Source organism: Talpa occidentalis, unplaced genomic scaffold (assembly GCF_014898055.3).
Source record: "Talpa occidentalis isolate TD23 unplaced genomic scaffold, MPIMG_talOcc4v2.1, whole genome shotgun sequence".
Classification (NCBI taxonomy): Eukaryota; Metazoa; Chordata; class Mammalia; order Eulipotyphla; family Talpidae; genus Talpa; species Talpa occidentalis.
This window is the reverse complement of record NW_026555331.1, coordinates 98,271,301-98,293,812: the sequence shown is the minus strand read 5'-3', so window position 1 is coordinate 98,293,812 and position 22,512 is coordinate 98,271,301.

Genomic DNA, 22,512 nt, shown 5'->3' with positions numbered 1-22,512 from the left:
GTTTTGAACTTCCAAGTTAGGAAATTCACACACACGAATACTTTCTTTTATTAGCTCATTCACAGAAACTACTTAAGTGGTGTTTGAAAGTTAGCTCTTATTCTGTTGTCAATAACTGTATTTTTTTAAGATTTATTTATTTTATTTATACAAGCACTGGGTACAGTCAGAAGCACAGGAGGGTGAGAGAATTTACCAGAGCCAGAGCGGGGAACAGAACAGGTAGACCGACGAAATACACTGCTGAGGGGAGCAGTGGGCGCGGCAGGAGAAGTCTGCTGCGCCATCTGGAACCCTCACCGGCAGCCAGGGATTGAACCTGCACTGCAGGCAGCCCCGCAGCCCAGCGCTCAACTGCTGCGCCACCAGCGAGGCCCAATAACTGTATTTTTTAATTGAGTCTAGCATAGGGAGAAAATACTCCAAGAAGAAATAATTTTAAATTAAAATTCCTCCCATTTCCAGTATTTGGCTAGTCAATAAGATAAAATTTGGGTGTTTTAGTTATTAGGCTTGAAGGTAAATCCAAATCTTTTTATAAGTATAAATTGTTTCTATGTAGAGGCCAGTATAGACAAGTTTTATCCTTTATATCTGAGACTCATTATACCAGGCTTACTTCATAAAGTTCAAGAGAGCTACTTCATACTTGGAATATTATAAGAGTACGTAACTGTACTTAATTGATTAAAATAGCTTGTAAAAAAATTGGTATGTAATACACAAAGCACTTTTGTTGTAAAATTTTGAAACAATATGAACTTTAATATTCCATATGAAACACACCCAAATTGTTTGCATCATGTCTTATAGTTTCCACTGGAAAATCATCTCTAATTATAGGTTTTGTCCTTCATAAGATACAAATATACATGACATATTCATCTATCTTCAACATCCATCTTAGGTATAGTTCTTTAATATAACTGAATTTTAAATATCTTAAAAATCCCAACACATGCCAGAAACATAACTCTGCTTTGTTGCTACATGCTTTGAAGTTGCAAGTTTCTGGACCATATGTGGATGTCAAATGAATAGGTACTTATTTTTACTTCCATTTTGATTGATAAAAGGGTAAGGGTTGAGACATATTTATCAAGTAATGTAGATTTTTTTTTTGTTATTGACATTCCAAGTAATAGGTACTTAAAGAATTTTGTTTAAAAAAAGGAAAGAAGAATATACATTTCTCAATCATCTAGAAGAATAACCCATCTTTTTAAAAATGAAGTAGAGATACCATCTCACCCTAAGAATACCTCAGCCTGATTTGTATTTGAGAATATTTGCATATTCATTATGACAGTTCAAGCACCCTGTGGGGAAGTGTAGAAATGTACTCAAATGTAGTAGTTGTGTCTGACTCTATTATCACAATTTGTGTCTATTTTCAGTTTTAAGAGCAAGAATGCTTGTCTTATTAGCCAATTTCATATCATCAGATGACTTCTAAATCAATTTGGCTAACTCTTCTTTTTAAATCAAAAGATTAATTGTCCATTGGACATTTGTATACCTGACCAATATCAGTTGTATATTCCCAAAGACCAGTATGCCAAAGCCTGCATATCCAAAAGTAAATGCATTAATTTTTCGGCCCCTTCTCTATATCATACCTAATATTCTTTCAGTGTATTTTTTCTTTTTTGTTAAAAGATGCTTGCAAAAATATATAAAACATACTTCCGTCTAATATCCATTTTCCTTATTCTCAAATTTTATAGATTTTCCATTTGTTTACATAACTATATAATTTGGGGAGTATAACTTCATGCCTCAATATGTGCACATACTTCACTCACCCTCTATCAAAACTCCAGGTCCTGTTCAAAGTCCTATCATATTACTTTCCTCAAACCCTCTTCTTTCTCTCTCATTCCCTCTGGCAGCCACTACATTTTTTCATAGATTCTCAGCATTGTTTTTGTTGTGTTTCTTCACTTGGTTTTCTTTGGTTCCTTATGGTCTCCAGATGAGTGAAACCATATGGTAACTACCTTTCACTTTCTGGCTTATTTCATTTAGTATAATCATCTTAAGATCCATCCATTTTGTCCCAAAAAGCACTACTACATCTTTTTGAATTGCTGAACAGCATTCTATAAGTGTATCGTCCACGATGTTTCTTTATTCAGTTACTGTGAGAGACATTTAGGTTGTTCCTTGTCTTGGCTATTGTGAACAATGCACTATGAACATAGGAGTGAATATGTGAATAAATGTTTTTGTGTCATATGTTCATATTCTTTGAGTAAATACCTGAAAGTGGTATTGTGAAAAACCTGTATGGAAAGCAGTATGGCTAGCCCTCAAATGACTACAAATGCATAAACCTATGATCCAGCATTTCTCCTTTTTGTTCAGTAAGTCAACACCAAAAGTATCCAGAGTGGCAGAGTATTCAGATAAAATACAATACTTCCCAGACACTCTTGCCACTAGCTTGTGATGTTAATATTTCTGACCAAAAAGGTGTATGTTGAAGTTGTTAGATGGGGTGCTTTGGGTCTTTTCACACAGAGGGAAATGGCTGAACTGTTCTCCTTTTGGCCCTTTCACTTCCTTCTTCCTGCTTTATACATAAAAGTAATAGTTAAGCTCAAACGGCCATCTTGGATGAAGTAAAATGGATTGTGGAACAGACTAATTCAGGAGCCTGAGTCTCCATTCACAGTGTGTAATCATATTGAAGGCCTAGCATGCATACCTTCACATTTTGCTCATCAATGAGAAATAAACTGCTACTAATTTTAACTACTGTTATTTCTGTTTTCTGTTAGTAGCAGTCGAAGACAATTCCTTACTAATGCAATGGAAAAGCAAATTCCACATTAGAATGGAAGAAATTTGCTCTCTTTTGTAATTCACCCCAGTTGCCAATTAATCACAAAGTCCTGTCAGTTTAATTTCTTAAATTGATTTCAACATTTCTTTCCTCTCCAACTTCCCTTCTTTTCTTTAATTCAAAACAATTGGTGTCTGTCACCATACCATTGCAACAGACTCTAATTCATCTGCTTTCAGTCTCACTTTCCTGGGGTATGCCATTGGCCTGCTGCCGGAGTGCTCTGAAATGTTTATCTGATCATTGACCTGTCTTCTTCCCTTAAGTTCAGATACCTTCCAAGACTAATTTCCTGCAAGGTAATTTTGTTTTGTGTTTCAAAAATATAAATCTTGGACTTCCCTGGTGGCACAGGGGTTAAGGTCAGCACATGAAGCTGTCACCAGTTACTGCAGCATGAGTCCAGTCGCTGGCCAGGGAATTAATCCACATGCATATCAGACCACTCTTGTCTTGCCCACTGCTCCCCTCAGCAGTGCATTTCAGTAGATCTGCCTGTTCTGCTTCCCCCTCTGTCTCTAGTGAATCCTCTTACCCCATATACCTCTGGCCTGCACCCCAGTTATTGTATGCATAAGTAAAAATAAATCTTAATATATGTATATATAAATCTTGAATACTGGCCTTATATAATAGAAATATTATGCACTGGTAGTTCCCCAAATAGCCCTTCTATGCCTTGTCAATGCTGTTTATTCTCTGGAATGCCTATTCTCAGAGTGTTGAATATTTGTCATTTGACAAATGGCATTAGTAAGAGTCATCAAATGATTCTTATTAAGTAAAAGTTTGTTTAAATGCCTCTGACTATTCATTCTCCAACTTGTTAAACATAATCTCTACTTGGTAACATTCATTGTGCACAATTCTATTGTTATATGTCACACTATTATTATTTACTCTTATACTTATTTCTCTTACAAGACTATAGTACAACCCAAGGGAAGATGATGCCATTTATTACTCATTTTTGTAAATCTAGTTCCTGTCTCAACAACTGGAAAATAGTTATATAGGTGACTCAGGAAGTATTTGAGGAACTTGAATTGTAGCTTGTTTTTTCTCTTGGATATTATTTATCAAACCCTGAGGGATGATGACATGGGGTTCATCCTAATTGAAACCAAAAGCGTTCAGGGTTATCATCTCCATTAAAGAACCATTGGAATGATACTGTGCTAAACTATAGATGTGGTTGCCCTTACCATAGAGGGCAAGCGTTATGGAACATTAGGAGAAAACTGGTGGTAGCATAAGTACTATAAGTGATAGTCAGCAACACTGACATACTTTGCAAGGAGACAGAACAATCTGATCATGTCTTAATATTTTATTGACGTTCTTATCTTTCATTGCAGGGTATTTATCATTCGGGCCTGTATTTATAGGTTTATTCTACATATCCTTTGGTTGTGATTATCTTATCATTCGGCACAGGTAATAGATAATATTTACTTTTATGTTTTAAAATTCAGCAAATTTTGCTACTCTTAATATTTAATATGATTAAACATGTTAGATATTCAGAAACTACCGAGAATAATTTTTACTGCCGTATTGAAAGATAGTCTCATTTCCATACATACTATTATTTTAAGAGGAATGAGGTATTTAAGTACATTAAATAAAATTCTTTCTATTCACTCTTCAGAATTTAGTGATTAGTAGAGAATGAATCATTTTCTGTTAATACTTTATTCATTAGAATTGGGTCCATGATTTCCTCCATTCTAATCTATGATAATCCCTACCAGATGGGGCTGATTTTGAAAATAACCCATTATTTTCACAATACTATTTATGTCCTTTATACATGCTAAATCAGAAAACTAAGAATTTCAATTTGTATGCTTATTCAACAAATCATCTTGCTGACCAATCCATTCAATATACTGTTCTTGCAGAAACACTGCTGTGACTGAACTCTTACATAAGTAAAGTCAACTAAAACATTTCTTTCACTTGCAAGGACTCCAGCCTGTACTTTTTATTGTAAATAAAATAGATTCACCAGATTTTAAGTAACTTTCTCAGGGTCATATAGCAAGGATGTATTGGAGACAGGACTTATTTCTAGGTGAATGATTTTGCATCTCCATGTTAAATGTTTTTTGCTGTTGTGTCTCATTGTTGATTGATAATGCATTGATAAATATAATGGCATGTTCAGTTCAATTCAAAGTGATTTAATTTTCTTTCATTGAGAACCTCCTATGTGCATATCATACATACAGTTTTATGTCTGTTTTCATAACATATTTAAAATTCTATATAGGAAGAGTCTATATAACTCACATTTGAATAGGGGAGAAAATGGACAATTAACATAATAAATAGGTAACCCAGTGTTATAAGATTGTGCATGATATCGGGAAACAAAAGGAAGAGCAAGTAAAGAAGACTAGAATATTTGGGAGAGGTTTGTTTATGAAGTGTTCCATATTTGTTAAACCACACCACTATATCTCGATTTTACAAGGCACCAAACTGCTGGAAACCTCTTTTGTTTTCCTGAAGTTTATACTATAGTTCAAGATTATAGTTTTCCCTTATCATAGGCCCTGGCTTGTTTTGTCTGTGCAGTTCCTTTCTACCAGACCTTACTCTTTTTTTTTTTTTTCCAATTTTATTTTTATATTTCCCAATACAATTGCAACCCCCTTATTTTGACCCCGATCCCTCCTTTCCCCACCCCCCCATAGTGTATCTCTGGTTCATAGTTGTTTGTTGATTTTGATTTTTACTTTCTTATAGTTATTCTTTTTCCTGGTTCCTTATTTAGGTTTTCTAGATTCCTGCTATGAGTGAGACCACCCGGTATTTTTCTTTTTCTTTCCTGGCTTATTTCGCTGAGCAGGATCCCTTCCAGCTCCATCCATGTTGCTGCAAATTGCATGTGTTTATCTTTTTTGAATGCTGAGTAATATTCCATGGTGTATATGTACCACATCTTCTTGATCCAGTCATCTATTTTTGGGCATTTGGGTTGTTTCCAAAGCTTAGCTACTCTTGAAGCTGACCTGGGGGGCACAAAGAACCAGGCACAGTGTGGGGAGAGGTGAGAGTCTGGCATGCAAGGTACAGGCAGTGTCTGTGAAACGGTGGGGTTATATTTGGGAGAGGTTTTCCCAGCGGCTTGTGGGCTGACTTCCTGTTGGAGTCCAGAATGCAGTGTGTATGTACCACATTTCTTTAATGCTTGTTTGGTCTCGAGCCTGCCAACTTTCAGATTGGAATTTAGAACAATGATTCTGCTGGTTTAGGCATTTGGACTTGGATTTGACTCAAACTTTGACTTTCCTGAAGATTTTGGGAATTTTTCTTTAATTGTGTCAACTAATTCCTTATAATAAGTAAATAAATAGACAAATATCCTATCGATATCCTATTGGGTCTCTTTATCTGGAGAACCCTATCCGTAGCTTCTTTCTTTTGTCACACATATATATTCTATTGTATGAATAGAACTATTGGTTTATCTATTCACCTATTAAAGAATGTCTTGGTTGCTTCCAGCTTTTGGCAAACATTCATGCTGTAAACATTCACATACAGGTTTTGGTGTGGACATCAGCTTTCAGCTCACTTGGGTAAATACCTAGAAATGCAATAATTGAATTGCTTGTAAGTTTATGTTTGTCTTCCTGAGAGACTGCCTAATTGTCTACTGCAGTATCTGTATAACTTTACATTTCTACCAGCAATAAAGGAGAATTATTTTTTCTGTACATCCTCACCTCAGTTGGTAACATTTTTTTAACCATTATTAGAAGTATGTAGTGGCATCTCGTTGTTCTTTTAAATTTACATTTCCTTAAAAACAAATGATACTGAGCATCTTTTTGTGTGCTTATTTACCATTTATCTGTTTTCCTTGGTGAGATTTTTTTTTTATGTCTTTAGTTATTTAATTCCTTATTGTTGAGTTTGAGTTTTTTGTATATTTTGGATATAAATCTTTTATCAGATACAATATTTGCAAATACTTTCATGCCATACATAGTTTTATGTCTGTCTGTTTCCATAACATACTTAAAAACAATATTTAAATTCCTACTTTCTGGGTTTACAATAGTTTATAGCTAATAAGTGCTCAATTGACCTGTTGACAGTAACTTTCTGGAAGTAATTTTTTTCAAGGATAAGAGTTCTGGTCCAAGGTTCAAATGATGTAGCTGCTCAGTCCCTGGTGATTTTTTTTTCATCATTTCTACAATATTATCATCCCTGAGTCAGTAAAGTCAGGTATCGTAGGGGAAGGACATTTGGGTCACTGGCCCAGGTGGAGGAGAAAAGGATCTTTACTGCTGATTTATGATTGTGGTCTATTCAAGTGTTGCTAATGATACATCAAGAAGTCATTTGTATGTTATAATAGTGAAAATCATAGCAATGCGTCAGAAATTTATTCTTATTTTAAAAACTTCAGTGGGAAATAATACAACTTTGGAGTCTCACTTTAAACCTTAAATAAAATTTATTTTTTCCTATTCTCAATAAATAAATAATATAAGAATACTTTAAAAGTCTCAAAACTAGTGTGAAGAAATAGATATATCCAATAAGACAGGAAGCTTTCTTTAGTACCCCCACTTACTGCCTCAAAGAGTATCAGAGTCACAACTTACCCTCACATACACTCACGTAGATAAATCAGTTAGGCATTTAATATTCTCAGGGTGTAGAGTAATATAATGCCCCTGGGGGATGGGACTGAGACTCTAAATGAAGGAACATTCTTTCTCCTCAATTCTATTAAAACATTTACATATTGAGTATCAGAAACAAGATGGACTGTAAAATGCCTCTGCAATGTATGTATTCAGACTTTCTGTTCTCTAGAGCTGATGGCATGATAATCGCCATATTCTCCCTGAGAAAACAAAACATCACTATTAAGGTGTTAGGGAATCTGTAAAACAGCTAGAAATCAGAACACCCTTATTCATTCCCTCTTCCCTGCCTTTTCTCTATGAAATACAAACCAACTCCATGACAACTCACAGACATTATTTAGAAACAGGTTTTCTGAATTTATAGCTGAAGTCTTGCAGACAGCAATGGCAACTTCATTTGTGTCTTACACTTATTCAAGGAGGCTTTTGGGAGACAGGTTTTCCATTTCATAACAAAAAATTAAAAACAGGATTTTATGCATTGGTTTGATGCCTTCTATCATAAAATATACTTTGGTTATGAAGCCCACTGAAACAAAAAATAACTTAGAAATTATTGCCATAACTAGAAAATATAAGGAGCTCAGTACTATGTCTGGAGAAAATGGAAAACCAATCAGTGCAAACAGCTAGAATGCCAAAGACTGAATCAGCAACCTAGAATCTTTATTAATAGGTCCCAAAAGGCAGCTGGGTTAGCCAGATCTTGGTGAGATACATGTGACTTGATGGTCACAATGTTTATGGTGTGAGTTTTGTCCAAGCATCCAAGCCTAAGTCCAAGTATCCAAGTCTCAATGTGGGAATTTGGAGTCTTTAGCAAACTCCTCTCTGAGATCTGGCTGTTATCCCACTAAGATTTTAATTTGTCTTGCCTATTCTGTGAGTGTCATCCACCATTTTTTCTTAAATTAGAATGTTAGCAAAGTTTCCTTAGCATAGCAGAGCAACTGTGCTGAATGGAAAAAAAGAGAAATGCAAATATATGGAATTCAAAAACTAATTTTCAGACTTGCCCAGCAGGTCTCCAACTCCCAGGAGAGTAGCAACAATCACACACCTGGGTGTCATTACATTACATATCATTAGTTATGCCAAGATGAAATCAGAGCTGAACATGGACACTCAAGATTTAGTGGCCACCTGGGATAATATTGCAGCAAAGGTAAATTTTAGAAATTTTTGTTCTCGAAGTTTATGCCACTGACTTTTGACATAAGGGGAAAAATACTGCTTGTGGTCACTTTTTAAGTGACAATTCTTTTAAGTTGGTAGAAGGAAGTGGGTTCTATCATTGTCTTTAATAAATGAAAGGTAAATTAGGTAAATTAAATCACCGTAGGTATAGAAAATTCTGGCTAAATAGCACCTACAATGGGCTGAGCAGAAACGTTATTCTTGATGAGTATTTTAAGTTACTAACACTTGCCTGGGGTCAGGGGAAATACTGTATATAAATAAATGTTTATTTTCTAGTTTTTCTCCCATGTTCTTTGTATGGCATTGCTCTGAATCAGGTGGAGTGGGGAAGGACTTCTTCCAAGGCAGTATCAAAATCTTGAACTGAAGGAAAGTATAACCTGCTCAATAATATATATTCCAATTAAATTGTTACAATTTGGGGGAAAAATCTTGCTCTTTCAAATGCAAATAGTAATGTTCAACAAAACATGTCCTATCTCCATCACAAGGGGATACATTAAAATCTCCTGGAGAGAATGATATTTTTATATTATACTAATATGCAGAAAAGCAGTTTAAAATATTTAAACTGCAAGGCTTAATTATTTTTAAATGACACTTATTTTTTTAAGTGTCATTTTATATATTTTCAGCCACCCTCACAGTTTTCAAAGGACTATGACCTAAATGTTACCATTACAGTGTTTCTCAAAATGTTTAATGTAACTTTGGAAAAGTCTAATATAACTTTTTCTAAGCAAGACAAGAAAATCCATTTATTTCCTTTCCAGTGATACATACCCTATGACCCCTATTTGTATAACTGCTCAGCCACAGGATTTGGACCCACAGCATTCTTTATGTTTGCCTAGTCATCTTCTAAAGTGTTAGTTTAGTGCAAACCTGAAAGGTCTACAAAAATGTAAGCTCTTGGACCATAATCTGAGAAATTAGGATTTATCTAGGTATTTTGACATCTAGATGATAGTTCATGGGGATTCGGTCAATGGAAGCTTGTTTCTATCAAGGAAAGTAAGACAAGAATGTCAAATACTCAGGTGACTTTTCTCCAAAAAATTCGAAATAGTTTTGGACAATGACACCAACTTTCTCATAAGTGCATGGTCTTCCTTTTTAACAGCCTTCAGAGACAAATTTTACTTCAATATGTGAAATTGTTACAAGTTTATCTATTAAAAATCCAATGTTGTTTCTTATTGTATAGTTTAGGGTATTATATTGCTGACTTACTTTCTTATTACCTCTTTCCTCTCTGTCAGAAACCTGGACCTAGCTTCTTATTCCCCCCATACAAGGATAAAATATAAAAGCTTAAACAGAAATGCCTGATGTAACCTTTTTTTTAAATTATACAGAAGATGATACTCTAAGCAAATCCAGAAATAAGCAAACATGCCTCTTTCAATAAACACACACACACACACACACAAGGATCACTGTTTTCTGTGATTTTTGCCTTCTTCCTTAATTCCACAGGAATTATTGATAACTCCTCATGAATTGGAGTTTCCAAGCAAGTGTTAGACTCCTGTGAGCAATGTCAACCATGCATTGAATAACAGGCAGGGGGCTAGCTAAATAATAATCCCTAATAACACATTGTCTTCCTAAGTCTAACACTTTGCTAGGAGGTAGAATAAAAGGAAGTCATTCTAATGATTTTGTCAGTTATGTATTTGAATTAGACTTAGAAAAACTTTTGACACCAAGGATTTTAGAATTTTGAATGGGTAATAGCTTTCTCTGGAAGTATCTAGGATATTTAAGAGAAAATTCTGCTGGAGGAAGATAAATTATAAACTTATAAGGCATATTATTAATTCTTCTTATTTCCCTTTACCAGATGGGAATGATTTTCTCAAAACTGTATGTCTCTTGCTTATCCACACCAGCTGACTGTTTTTGGGTTCCTTACCTTGAGAGTCTATGATCAGGGAGAAGTGGATAAAGGATTATTTGGATTCTTAATGCTAAAATTTTATCAGATATCCCTACTGATCTTCAGAATTAAAGACACTATAGCACACTGTCTAAAATTTAAACAGTGCTGGGGCCTCCCTAGTGGCTCAGGGGTTAGTCTCAGCACTATCAATTTATCCGCAGCCACTGCAGCATGAGTTGCATGAGTTCAATCCCTGCCCACATGGTGCAGCAGACCTCTCCTGTCTCACCCGCTGCTCCCCTCAGCAGTGTATTTCAGTCAGTCTGCCTGTTCTGCTCCCCACTCTGTCTCTGATGAATCCTCTCACCTCCTGCACCTCTGGCCTATACCCCATTTCTTGTATGCATAGATAAATTAAAAGAAAACAAAAATAAATCTTAAAATTTAAACAGTGCTGCATTCAGATTGGAAAAAGGTTTATACCTTTTCTTAAAAAAAAAAAAAAAAAGATCTATTTATTTATACAAGCATTGGGTATAGTCAGAAGTGCAGGAGTGTGAGAGAATTCACCAGAGTCAGAGTGGGGAACAGAACAGGCAGACTGATGAAATACACTGCTGAGGGGAGCAGTGGGCGCAGCAGAAGAGGTCTGTCACACCATGTGGGACCCTCGCCAGCAGCCGGGAATCGAACCAGTGCTGCAGAAGCTGCAGGCAGCTTTGCAGCCCAGAGCTCAACCGCTGTGCCACGAGGGGAGGCCCGGTTTATACCTTTTAATGTACACTTTTTAGGATGTGTGATTTATCATTTAAATTATAGTATCACTTAATTAAGCAGACACAACATGAAACTTTTTGAATTCTTCCCTCCAAAGAATATTAAATCAGTTACCTCAAGGTATTTGTGCAATTTGTTTGAAAATACACGTCTGTTCATTTCTGTATGTGCTTAGAGTATCAACTTCTATATGCTTAAGAAGGTTACATCAGCTATTTCAGTTTAAAACTCCTATAGAATTTGTGTTTTTGACAACACATCTTGATTTCTAGCCTTGTTTCTGCTAGTTAGCATACTTTTGATAACAATTTCGATAATAATAATTATATTGTTTATAAAACCATCTCCAGAGCATTGTAAAACAGAGCATTGTTTCCTAGTTAAGGTAATTCAGATGTGAAAAGCCACTCCATGGGTTAAAATAAATCAGAAACACACAGAAGAGTGTTTATTCTGAAGCATTTTTAAATAAATCACTGCACAAACAATATAACAATTTCTAAGAATATCATCTAGTTAAATTTAAATTCTAGAATAGCAGCTATTTGAAATTTAAAATTTAAGTGTCACCATAGTCAAATAATTAACTAAATAGATTTAGATTTTGAAGTATGCATGATTTGCGTTTTTAGTTCAATTATGTATTCATTTGATTTCAAGAGTACAAATATGCATATAAAATTGAAATGATAAAATTTAGTTAATATATTTCTAGTCAAGACATAATCATAATGTAATTATATTGATAGTAAAACAGTAGTGCTAATATGTATCATTACTGTAATCATTTATGTTCTTGCTATTGGAACATTTTTATAAGTAAAGTACCAAATATAATGCTTATCTTACCAAATATTTTATTTTACCTCTCAGTAATTAAGTTGCACTCACTGTCTTTCTTGAAGTGTTCTCTCTGTTTTACCATTGAATAATATTCCATTTTATCTAAGTACCACCAATTCTATATCCATTAACTTACTGAAAGGCATTTTGCTGTTTCCAAGTTTTGGCAATTATGAATAAGACTACTATAAACTTCCATATACAGTCTTTTGTGTGGCCATAATTCCAACTTTTTGGGGAAAATAGCAAAGAGAGAGTTTATCTGAGTGTAACTGATGGATCATTAAGATAAAACATATGTTCAGTTTTGTATCCACCAGCAATGTCTTCCCAAGTGACTGCCCATTATGCATTCCTTCCACCAACTAATGAGAGTCACGGTTGCTCCGCATTCTCACCAGAATTTGGTATTGTTAATGTTCCATATTCTGTTTTTTTCTTAATAAATATATGGTAGAATTGTTCATTTAAGTATCACTTTACTGTTTGTAAAACCTACCTTTTCTCATCTGATAACAGTGGATAAGGCAATACAATGCTTTAAAGAAAAGAAAAACGCTTGCCATTTACAGCAACATGATTGGAGCTGCAATAGGATCATGCTAAATGAAATCAGTCAGAACAAGAAAAACAAATGTGGAATGGTTTCACTTATATGTGGAATATAGAGAAACAAAACGAAACAAATAATAACCCCTAGAAATTTGATTATAAAGTTGAGGCTGGGCCTCCCCTGGTGGCGCAGGCGGTTGAGCACTGCGCTGAAGCTGTTCACAGCCTCTGCAGTGCTGATTCCATCCCCACAGGTGGGTGAGAATCCCACATAGACAGACCTCTGTCTGACCTCTGTCACAGACCTGTGACAGACCTCTCCTGTCACACCTGCTGCTCCCGTCAGCAGTGTATTTCATCAGTCTGTCTGTTCTGTTCCCCACTCTGTCTCTGGTGAATCCTCTCACCTTCCCACAAATCTGGCCTGTACCCTGGTTCTTGTATAAAAATAAATAAATCTTAAAAAAAAATAAAGTTGAGGCTACCAGAGGGGGTGGGGGGAACCAAGTGGGGAGGGGTTAAAATGGAATATGGTGGAGGATTATAGGTGCCTTGGTGGTAGGTGTGTTGTTGCAACATACATCTGAAACTTTTCGATTTCTTCCCTCCAAAGAATATTATGTCAGTGACCTCAAGCTATTTGTGCATTTTTGAAAAAAGGCATGTCTGCTTATTTCTGTATGTTTCTTTGAATGTCAACTTCTATAGGGTATTATCCTATAGTCTCCATCATATACATTGTTGTAAAGCAATGTTACCTCAACAACAACAACAAAAATTTAAAAAATGAGTCATAACAAATTTGAGTGAGAGTTATTCAAAAGAATATGTGAGAATAGAATAGTTCAGACCAGGATAATACCCAGTCTTCTATTAAAGATAAAGCAGTCTTCTTAGAGGTAATCCAGAGATTAATGCTTCTTAAGTAAACATTGGAAAGTGCCTAGGATATTTGTATGAACCATTGTTCTCATTTCCTATTTCTTGTAATTTACTAATGTAGGAATGTGTCACCTTCAATTATTTGACATTTCTTCTCTTATAACAGGAATTTGTTTATATGCCTAAGCCAAAATTTTTGCCTTTCAAGAAATAAATTTCAACTAATAATAATACTATAATAAAAGTGTGATTCACTGTGTGTCTGTAATATCCCAAAAACTATGACAAGCCATTAAACTTAACCCTTCATTTAATTCTCATAACAAGTTTTAAAGTACAGTGTTAATTGTATTAATTTTACATTTAATCAAACTAAGGATCTGAGAGACAAAATCACTTTCATTGTCTTATAACTAGCATGTTGAGAGAGAAATTTTGAACACATGATACTTTGGCTCCAAAATAAGTTCAGTATATCCACTATGAAATTGATTTAAAATGCAGTACATTCAACCTCTGTTATTTCTTGCACAAAATTTTATTAGTCTGTGTTTCATCTTCTAGTCAGTTCTAATTTGTGTAAAAGAGATCTTAGACAAAATTTCTCTTTTCTTCTTTCTTCTCTGCACATAACTTGGCTTTCTTCTACATTTATCAGGATTAATTGTTCCACAATCAGTACTTCACACAGTATTCATAGGTCCTAAAGGAAACATTTAAAATAATACTTCACAACTGATATGGTATGAATGCATGCAACCAGAACAGACTACCAACCAGTCACTTTCAGTTATAAACAAACAGAATGCGGATCTGAAAGAGACCAGCTGAAATATATCTTATTAGTATCCCAATGGAATTGATACAGTATTGCCATCCAAACAAACCCCAGATTAACAGCATCTTTCTTCATCTAGTAAATTATCCTAACAAAGTCAGAGACTTAAAGGCTGCATTCAAAGAGTTGTGGAAGGACATTATACTTGACACTTTCACCTTAGAGCTCCACATACTTGGGAAATCCCTTGGTCCATTTTCTCCTATGGAAATGGATCACAACAACTATTCTTTAGACTTTGCTATGGACTAAATGTGGGTCTAGGTACGCATAGCTGCTGACACAGAGCAGACATGATTCTAGATGCTTTTTTTTCATGCTGCATGACCCCTGCATTGGTTCTCTTTCTTTTGGTTTCTCTAACTTCTGCTTCTATAATGGACTGGCCTAAAGAATGGTTGAAAGGCAAAAATATCTCTGTCTCAAAATAAATATATATTCAATATATTTTTCTTTGTAATTCTTTTTTAATAAGCATATTCTAAATTCTGTTTTCTGCTCTCCTCTAAACTTTGCATTGTGGTTGACTTTCATCATGCTTATATCTGAAACCTTAAGAAAAAGTTATACCAAAATATCTTTAGGCAATAGTTCAGGAACTTTGATCTTATAAAATTAAACCTGCAGTCGAATTCCATTTAAAGTTATTTCTTCTTGTAGTGCCTTTAAGGATCATTCTGAAAGGATCTATTTATAGCCATCCTTTTTGCTTGTTTTATATTCTTATCCACATTCATAGTTTCAAAGTGATGTCTCCCAATTCTACATTTGTACCATGCACTTCTCTTCTGAGAACCATATTTTTATTTTGTTCTATGTGTTTTTTATACTGATTGTCTGAGCAGCTTTATTCATTTATTTCTTTATTAAAGATTTATTTATTTATTTATACCAGCACTGGGTACAGTCAGAAGCGCAAGAAGGTGAGAGAATTCACCAGAGTCAGAGCAGGGAGCAGAGCAGGCAGAAGGACCGAAGTACACTGCTGAGGGGAGCAGCGGGCGGCAGGAGAGGTCTGCGTGCCATGTGGGACCCTTGCCCGGTGGCCGGGGATTGAACCGGCGCTGCAGAGGCTGCGGGCAGCTTCGCAAGGCAGCGCTCAACCGCTGCGCCACCAGGGAGGCCCTGAGTAGCTTTATTTCTATTTGTGTTTCACATTTCCAAAGCTGTATATCACCTGCTCCCAACAAAATCTTGCCCTGAAATCAAATGTGGGAGCCACATGAGATTCCCTCTATCTCTTATCACCTTACTTCTAGATAAGACCAGTCCTTTTTGTCCATTATTAAACCATTTATTTGCACATTCATTAATTCAATTGTCCTGTGTGTATTGAGTGAATTGCTACTATGTTCCAACCACAGTGGTGAAAACAAAAGACAAAGTCAAGCTTGGTCCCTGCTCTTGTGGAGGAAAGGGACAAGGTAGATGACTGGATTTTGGGATCCTCTTCTTAACTCAAATTATTTTTGTGGGGCTCAGACTGGACAAATAGGCAATAAAAATATGCAGCATTCTTGTCTACTTTGTGTGATACTTAATCATGTGTACATGTGTATATTTTCCTCCAGATTGTAAGTGAAGGAACCATGTGTTACTCATCTCAGCAGTGTCTTTCATGTAGTTCATGGATCATGCATGTTCGTTGAGATGAAGAGTGAGATGGACTGAATACTGAGATGGCAAATGTGACTGGATATGGTAATCTCTTTTGAGGAACAGATACACAAATGTTTCACTCAAATATTGAAGCTTAAATTGCAATTTATTACCTGTATTTTAAAGAATCTTTGATGAGTGTGAAGCAAAGATTTAGTGAGACAGGGGCCTCCCCTGGTGGTGCAGCGGTTGAGCGCTGGGCTGGGAAGATGCCCATAGCCTCCGCAGGGCTGGTTTGATCCCCGGCCTCCAGCGAGGGTCCCACATGGTACGACAGAACTCTCCTGTCTCGCCCGCTGCTCCCCTCAGCAGTGTACTTTTTCAGTCTGCCTGTTCTGTTCCCCGCTCTGGCTCTAGTGAATTCTCTCACCCTCCCGTGCTTCTGACTGTATCCAGTGCTTGTATAAATAAATCTTTAAAAAAAAATAAAAAGATTTAGTGAGACAGTGTTCCACTGAAGAAGAATCAAGGACAGTGAGCTGTGAAATGCTTATGTCACCACCTGATTTTGAAAAAGACAAAATATTTCCTCTCAACATTCAAGTACTTTCCTCATTGCATTATTTTGACCCATAGTCAGACATGTTATCCACTGGCCCACTGGTCCACCATATAGTGAATTTTTTTTTCAGATTTATTTTATTTATATAAGAACTGGGGTACAGGCCAGATATGCCGGAGAGTGAGAGGATTCACCAGAGACAGAGCTGGGAACAGAAAAGGCAGACTCATGAAAGACACCACTGAGGGGAGCAGCGGGCGAAACAGAAGAAGTCTGCTTTCCATGTGGGTTGCTCTGAGGCCGGCAGGGATCGAACCGGCACTGCAGAGGCTGCGGACAGCTTCACAGCACCGTGCTCAACTGCCTGTGCCACCAGGGAGGCCCTAGAGTGCATTTTTTTTGAATGATCCTTTCCCCAAGATGTGTTTTGGACTTATGCTCAAAAGGTATCATAGTCAACAAGTAGGGGAAAGCAAGACTATGGCCTCTGTAGATTGCATGGTAATAACCTATTAAAAGCATTACTTCCCAGACAATGAAAAAAAAAAAGCCTCATTGTTAATAGTCACAACAGGGTAGGGTTGTTAATTTAGTCAAACATAAGGTTTAAGCCTGACTCCAGAAAAGAATATTTAATGAGTAAAACAATCACTTCTGCAGTCTTTGCACCTGACAGGATTTATTATTATGTTTCTAAATGTGAAATATCAATATGGACAAAGAGTTGAAATAGTGCCAAAGGAAAATAATGTATGTGTTCCATTTCAGATCACTGCTGATTTGTAAACTGTTCTGTAACCTGCTTATTGCTTTCTGGACTGTTATAAAAATAGCATGTTCAGTGTGCTCTCCCTCCTGAGGATAGTGGAAGAACTCAATGAGAATGATGAGAATAGAATGAGTGGTGAAATATTTGCCATGCAAATTTTAGCTCAACAAATATCTAGTATTTCTTATCTTGACTAATTCACATTTTATGAGCTATTTTTATGCATATACCTCCTTCTATATTGACTGTGCCTGTGCTCGAGGGAGTCTATCACACGCAGAAAACATTTGTATTGATATTTCTAAAATGAACTTGCTATTTATTGGGTAGAATATTTCTGATTCATCTATATCTGCTCTCTTATTGTGAAGCAACATTACGTTGATTAGGTATTAGTTGACTACTCTTCCTCTATACCTAAGAACTTTATTATTGATTATATAAAAAAAGAATGGTACTCATCCACATTTCCTAAAAATATATATAGTTTGATTTAATTTAAAAAGTCAAAGAAATACAAATGCTCAAGGGCCTCCCCCGTGGTGCAGCGGTTGAGCGCTGGGTTGCGAAGCTGCCTGCAGCCTCTGCAGAGCTGGTTCGATCCCTGGCCACAGGGTGAGAGTCCCACATGGCCCGCAGACCCACATGGCCCGAGAGTCCCACATGGCCCATAGAGTCCCACATGGCCCGCAGAGTCTCCTGCCGCCCGCTGCTCCCCTCAGCAGTGTACTTTTTCAGTCTGCCTGTTCTGCTGTCCGCTCTGGCTCTGATGAATTCTCTCACTCTCCTCCACTTCTGACTGTACTGCAGTGCTTGTATAAATAAATAAATAAACCTTTAAAAAAAATACAAATGCTCAAATACCGAATTCATCTTAACTACATGTGAATCTAAAATCTAAAAAACAAGAGAAAATTAAAAAAAAAACAAAAAACACCATGTGGATACAGAGAACAGACTGGTAGTTGCCAGAGGTGAGGGATGGGGTTGAGGAGGTAGGTGAAAGGGGTAAAGGTGATCATAAGATACAAACATCCAAGATAAGTAAGTCCAGGAAATAATGTGCAGCTTGGTGACTATACTCAACAGTAGTACAATATTTTTTATTTGAAAGTTGCAAAGAGAGTAGATCTTAAAAGTTCTCATCACATGGGCCTTCCTGGTGGCTCAAGGGGTTAAGTCTCAGCACTATAAAACTATCAGCAGTCACTGCAGAACAAGTTTGATCCCCAGCCAGGGAAGTGAGCACATGGCACAGCAGACCTCTCCTGCCTTGCCCGCTGCTCCCCTCAGCAGTGTATTTCAGTCACTCTGCCTGTTCTATTCCCCACTCTGTCTCTGGTGAATCCTCTCACCCCCCCACATCTCTGGCCTGCATCCTAGCTCTTGTATGCATAAAATAAATAAATGTTTGGGGGGAAAAAGTTCTCATCACAGATACACACACAAAAATACATTTGTTTCTCTGCATGGTGACGGATTTTAACAAAACTTATTGTGGTGATCATTTCACAATATAATCACATGAAAATTAGATGTTGCACATCTAAAATTAATGCACTGTTACCATTGAATTATATATCAGTTTAAAAAATACAGAGGCCTTATCCTATCTACTAGAATTATAATTATGCATAATGAATATAAATGTGAACATTTACTACCAAATCCAAGTCTAAACCACATTCTTGAGAATTCAAGAGCCTAAATTATGTAGTCTTCTAAACTTGAGTAAATTAATGCTCTGTTATATAAATTGGCTCTATTTCCTTCATCTGAGTCTCATGTTTACCAGATTAGTTAATATTCATTTCCCAGGCATTTATTTCTGTTAGAAAATTTCTAAAGTAACATTGTCAAAAAGGATAGGATCATGAATGAGAAGTTAATTACAAGTAGATAGATGTATAACTATATTTTATAAATGATAATTATATCAATTAAGAATAGAAATCTGCCAAACTAGTTGTTTAGTGTTGTATGGATAAACACCATAGTATTTATTTTCCCTCTTTTCAAACATTCACTTAAATCTCTTTACTATTAAAAAACAACATGTTTAGAAACTTATCTGGTTGCGTAGGGATTAAGCTTCATCACTGTTACTGCTAAGGCTTTGAGTTCAATCCCCAGCCAGGGAGCCACCCCCATACGCTTCAGCAGACCTCTCCTTCTTGCCCACTGCTCCCCTTAGCAGTGTATTTTAGTAACTCTACCTGTTCTGCTCCCCGCTCTATCTCTTGTGAATTCTCTCACACACACCCCACTCCCTCAACCATTGGCCTACACACCATTTCTTCTATGCAAAAAAAAAAAAAAAAAAAAAAAGCACGTTTAGATTGTGACTAGACATCACACTTCTTTGTGGTAAAATCTTGCCTGGTCAACATCAATAATCTTTCACCTCGTTTCTATTAAAGAGAATTTTTATTTTCTTTGAGGAACCAATCTTCTCCCACTCTCAGTCTATGTGGTCATAATGAGACTGATCTCATCCCCTAGTTTCGTTGATAAGTCAGAGTAACTGACTGGTCCAGAAAAGGAACAAGCTGCAATCTGGGCTCACTCTAACCTTTCAACAATTGAAAAAGACATATATCTTTCTCCTAATGTTGCTAAACTTCTCAGAAATAAGTGAATTTTCCATGGTTCTTGCTTAGCCAGAGAAAATATTGGAAAAGTGCCAATGCTGAATAACACCAAATTTGAATATGGACAAAGAGATAGTTTTCTGAAGTCACTGCTTAGTTTCTAGATCTGCCTGTGACCAGAGTTTGCAAGGTACTCGTCTGCCAAAATACGTTATTTTTCTAAGACTAGTCTGAGTTGGATTTCTGTCATTTGCAACCTAAAAAGAAAATCTGCACATTTCTTTTCTGCAGAACCACCAGCTTTGAAAGTGTGTCTTTCAGTTGTCCAAGTTCTTGCCAGAGCTGCATTTGAATTGCTTTAGTCCTAGCTCTGCAGTTAATATGCAAGTGACAATTGAACCATAGTATCATGACTAATACAGCTTTATGTTGCTGTCCTTCTGGATGGCAGAAGCACAAATGCTCACCTTTCGCTCATGGGGAACTTTTAAAGGTTTTTTTTTTTTTTTTAATTATGCTAGGTATTTTAAACTCTAATTCCCATACTTGGGTAAGGTTCTTCTAACCATCCTCTCCTACTGCCCTACTAGTTCCTGACATCATATAACACACCCTCTGCTGTTCACTTTGGTCACTTCAGCTTTCTAGGAGTTGTTTTGGGAAGAATTTATTTTAAGAATCTAGAATTGACTTTGTATGTAGTGAAATGGTAGAGACAAGATGCATTTTCTTCTCTGCATATTCAGTAGGTCCAGCACCATTTATTGAAATAACTTCATTTACTTACTTCAGTTTCACAAAAGTCAAATGAAATGTCTTATGACTGTTGGGAAACATTGAAGACTGTACTGACTCAAGGCTAAATTACAAGTTCATTGGGTCTCCTTCATACAGTCATGGAGAATAAGACTGTTGGCAATGTGGGTGGTGGAATCATCTCTCTCTACCCTACTAAGAGATGACAGAAAGAGAAAGAGTAAGGGAAAATGGGAGAGAGAAAAAAAAACCTGCTGTGCTTGAGAAAGCAGGATCTAGGAGGTATGTCCCCAGAGTATTGGCTTAGTGAAGCAGTGCATCGTGTTTACTCTGGAGAGTACAGAAGAAGTGGCCGTGTAAATCTCTCTGCAGGGAATAATTCTCCCTCCCCATCAAGATTGAGGCCAAGTCTCTAGACTCCAGCATCGCCCTCTCCCTCACATGCCACCAAGTTAAGCAAAGAAGACAAACACAAAATCTATGCCAGAATTGCCCCAACCAGAAAAATAAAATAAGACAACACACATGCCTAGGAAACAAGGATTATTTGAACATAAAATAGAAAAACTGAAAGGGAAGAATAAAAGTCCAGGACACAATTTGGGGACCCGACAGACAAAGATTTAGAAAAAATAATCCTAGGGAACTTAATGAAATCCTAGCAATTCAATCAAATATAGAAAGTCAGGTTCAAGATCTTGAAAAAGAGATCTAGGAACAAAAAGAGTAGGTGTTTTCACTAAAAAGAATGAAGATATTAAAAATGATACAAAAAGTGATACTGAAAGATAAGAGAATAAGGATAACATGTTAAGTAGACTTAAGCAGGTAGAAGACAAATTACATCAAGTGTTTTTCTTATGACTTTGATATAAATGCAGAAATCAACCACAAAAAGAAACCTGTAAAAGCCCCAATATGTGGACACTAAAAAAAAATGTGTCTGAATAACTCCTAGGTCAATAAAGAAATCAAAGGAGGGCCTCCCCGGTGGCGCAGCGGTTGAGCGCTGGGTTGCGAAGCTGCCCGCAGCCTCTACAGCGCCGGTTCGATCCCCGGCTGCTCCCTGGCCACCGGAGGAGGGCCCCACATGGCGCGCCCTCTCCTGCCTCCCGCTGCTCCCCTCAGCAGTGTACTTCGGTCCTTCTGCCTGCTCTGCTCCCCGCTCTGGCTCTGGTGAATTCTCTCACCCTCCCGTGCTTCTGACTGTACCCAGTGCATGTATAAACAAAAACAAACAAACAAACAAATAAATAAAAACATGCCTCTATAAAAAAATTCTTTAAAAAAAAAAGAAATCAAAGGAGAAAAAAACTACATGGAGACAAATAAAAATGAAAGGACAAGCTACCAGACCATATTTGATATATTAAACACAGTATTAAATGGGAAGTACATAGTAATATAGGCCCTCATCAATAAACAAGAAAAATATCAAACAGCAAATCTAATTTTACATCTAAAGGAACTATAAAAAAAGTAGATGAGACCAAAAGTCAATAGAAGTAAATAATAAAAATCAGAATGGAAATAGGCAAAACAGAAACCCAAAAGATGATACAAATGGTCAAAGACAGTTTGTTCTTTGAAAGGATAAGCAAAATTGATAAATCCTTAGCTAGATTCAACATGAAAAGATAGAAAACTAAAATAAAAAGAATCAAGAATAAAATAGGCAAAATTATAATACTTTAGAAATAGGATCATGAGACCAATATGAATGTCTATATGAAA